The sequence below is a fragment of the Fukomys damarensis genome, unplaced genomic scaffold (assembly GCF_012274545.1).
Source record: "Fukomys damarensis isolate Sample0158 unplaced genomic scaffold, DMR_v1.0_HiC HiC_scaffold_2, whole genome shotgun sequence".
Lineage (NCBI taxonomy): Eukaryota > Metazoa > Chordata > Mammalia > Rodentia > Bathyergidae > Fukomys > Fukomys damarensis.
This window is the reverse complement of record NW_022900914.1, coordinates 33,098,424-33,101,804: the sequence shown is the minus strand read 5'-3', so window position 1 is coordinate 33,101,804 and position 3,381 is coordinate 33,098,424. Positions and strand designations below refer to the sequence as shown.

Genomic DNA, 3,381 nt, shown 5'->3' with positions numbered 1-3,381 from the left:
GGGAGGAGACCACGGGGATTGACTCCAGTGTGGGGTTCCGGCAAAAGGGACAGACAGGCCTTACAGGATTTAACTATATCACGAGCCTGTTCTCTGGTAATGGAAAACTTAAGTCTGAGAGTCTGAGCATTGAGATGGTGTAATTTGTGAGCCTGCTGTGCAAGCTGCAATGAATGTGAGGAATCAAACACAGCCATTAAGCGAGTAGCATTGTCCATGGTGTCATTGCCCTCAGTGAGGGGGCCAGGAAGGCCAGTGTGAGCTCTAATGTGGGCCACAAAAAATGGGTTGGAGCGTTGTAAAATAAGAGTCTGTATGGTGGAAAAAAGTGTTGAGGCGGGAGTGGAAGGCTTAATATAAGGGACAGTTTCCAAAAGAGGAAGAGAGGCCGCAATATAGCAGCTGTCTGTGTATAGGTTAAAGGCTTGGGGAAGTGTTTCAAAAACTTTAACAACTGCGGAGAGTTCAACTAGTTGTGCTGAGGTGTGTTGGGTGGGCACTTGGTGAACAGCGCCATCTACAGTAAAGGCGGCTGTGCCATTAGAACTGCCATCAGTAAACACTAGGGAAGCATCAGAAATAGGCTGAAGTTTGGTAATCTTTGGGAAAACAACAGGGTGTAAACTCAAAAATTGAAGCAATTTGTTTGGAGGGTAGTGATTGTCGATGTCACCGGTAAAGCCAACAGAAAAGACAACCCATTCTTGTGAATTTTGAAGGAGCCAGTCTAGTTCTTGTTTGGTATATGGAACTATAGCTTTAGTGGGGTGGCAGCCAAAAAGCTTCACCGAAGTTTCACATCCTTGAAACAGGAGTTTCACCACAAGGTGGGGGTAGGTGGCTAAAACTTTGGAGGGTGAGGACGGGAGATGGATCCAAAAAAGAGGGGCCGACTGCCACAAAACAGCGGTAGGGGCGAAGGCGGTGGGACAAACAACAAGAAAAAGGGGTTGAGACTGATCAAAATAGGAAATAAACTGATTCTGGATGGCTAAGTTAACAAAGGATAAGGCTTCTTGTGCCTGAGGGGTAAGGGAGCGAGGACTGTTAGGGTTAGAGTCACCCTTCAGGGTATCAAAAAGAGGTTTTAGGGTACCCGTGGGGATGTTGAGATAAGGTCTGAGCCAATTGATGTCCCCAAGTAAGGTTTGGAAATCATTAAGAGTCTTAAGGTGGTGTGTACGAATCTGGACCTTTTGGGTTTTAATTTGGTTGGGGAGTAACTCGAAACCAAGGAAAAGTTGAGGGGGGTGAATTTGAATTTTATCCTTAGAGATTTGAAAACCGCGGGTTTGTAGGGTAGATATTATATCAGTGGCAGCTCTTTATTGGCTCAGCAAAACGATTATATACTGTTATCCCAGGGGGAAGGTTCAGCAAGCTTATTGGACAGTTCAAACAAATCTTCTACCAATCACATGAGTCACTCAAGCATTTAACCATAAAGGGACAAAGCATTTATCAGCATACAGCAATCAGTATTTTACCAGATATGGGGAGGGGTAAGTGGGAAGGCGTACATCAACAGTTAACCCTATGCGATCCTTAACTTCACAATCCCTAGGGGCAAGCAGGACAGGGAAATACCACCTGCTTCCTGCTCCAGATCCCGTGACCCTGTGGTTAGCACAAAGGGCTATTCTTTCTGTAAGATTTCCTGTTTGCCCAGGGGCTAGACCTGCCAAAAGTCACGTATATAGTCTAGTGGGATTTTTCCACCGAGGCAAAGGCTAAGGTTGAGGGCATCCATCTTGTGCAGGCCCAAGCAGTCTCTCACACATTGTCTCTTTCTGGGACATCTTTGAGAATATTTTTGAGTGCTTGTTTGGCGATTATTCATGTCTTAAGGTGTTTTGTTTTTTATGACATGGAAAGACCTTATTTTTCCATCAATTTTGAAAGATAATTTTGCAGAGAATATCAGTTTGGGTAGAACTTTGTTTTTCTTTAGGACTTAAAACACTTCACTCCAAACTTATCTGGCCTTTAAGATTTATGTTTAGAAGCCTGCTGTAATTCTAACAGGTATACCTGTTCATAAGTGATTTCTTTTCTCTAATAACTTTTAAAATTCTATCCTTGTGTTGTACTTCTGGGAATTTAACTATGATGTGTTATAAACAAGTTCTTTTTGGTCGTGGTTATTTGTGGTATTATTGTTTCACTTATCTGCATGTTAATTCTTTCCCCATACTGGAAAATTCTCTATTATTTTAGTAAATAAGTTTTTTATGCTGTCTGGGCTGTCTTCTGATTTTTCACCAATTCCATTTAATCTTAGACTGGGCTCCTTCATATCATATGGTAATTGGTGGATCTATTTTTCATATTCTCTCTCTGTTCTTCTTCTTTTTTTTTTGTAGTGCACGCTGGCCTTGAACTCACTTTGTAGACCAGGCTGGCCTCAAATGGCAATCCTGTTTCAACCTCCTGAATTCTGGGATAACAGGCATACTCCACTACACCTGGCTCTCTTTTTGTTTTTAAGGTATCTCTGAGTATATTGTCTTTGACATTAGTCCTGTCTTCTAGTTCTAACACTTGGTCCTCACGCTGATCACTTCTGCTGCCCATACTTTCAATAGAGGTTTTAATTTCCTGGATTTATGTTTGGTACCTTTTTATGAACTCTAAATCTTTACCAAACTGGTCATTCATTTTTTTGTATTATTTTGTTTAAATCATCTAGCTTTTTATTAATGTCTTCTGTAAACTCACCATTTTATTTATTAAGTCCATTAACAGTTTAGTTATATTTTCTTTGAGTTCACTGAGCACCTTATCAATCTCAAAAAAAATTTCCTTTGTTACGCTTTTGAATAATACAGCTGTGTGGCTTTTGATTTTATTCCTTTGGTGTCCCGTGGATCAAATTTGGTAGAATTAGTTCTTGGAAGCATTTTGTTGCCTTGTCTTCTGTCTTACTCTTCCCTCATTGCTGAGACAAAACACCCAGTACCCCAAATTAAAGGGGAAAGGGTTTATTTAGCTCAGTCTGTAGAGATTTCAGTAATCAACTAACTCCAAGGCATGGTGGCGTGGCAGACAGGGCTTGTAGAGGAGAAGCAGTTCTTAAACAATTACCCCCTTCCCAAAGTAGCTCCTGATTAAACCCTCACAAATATGGTGGGTACTACTCTGGATTTCTTCTCCAACGCTAGCCTGCCACGTAGAAGCAGGCACTTTTGGAGTAAAACTCTACACTGTTTTTGGAGTTTATGTAGCTACACATTTCTTGGGGCTAGTAATGCTGTGGGTCCACTGTTTCTCTCTGCAGCTGCCAGCTTTCCAGACTTCTCATGTGTCAGTAAGAAAGGTGTCCCTTCCTAGGTGCTGGTGTGAGCTCTCAGACTGCTTCTTTTTTTTTTTTTTTTTTTTTTT

At 41.5% G+C, this 3,381-nt stretch overlaps 1 protein-coding gene across 5 annotated transcripts in view; it reads left to right on the top strand.

Moving 5' to 3' along the window:
* Positions 1-3,381, top strand: part of Clhc1 (clathrin heavy chain linker domain containing 1) — a 64,941-nt gene that overhangs the window by 10,595 nt on the left and 50,965 nt on the right. The window contains exon 1 of one of the 5 annotated variants that reach the window (XM_010615846.2): positions 2,445-2,488. The exons of the other annotated variants lie outside the window; for them this stretch is intronic. The gene's annotated coding sequence lies outside the window, so the exon portion shown is untranslated. Of the gene's footprint in view, positions 1-2,444; positions 2,489-3,381 lie in introns of those variants that run through there. 5 annotated transcript variants of the gene reach the window in all.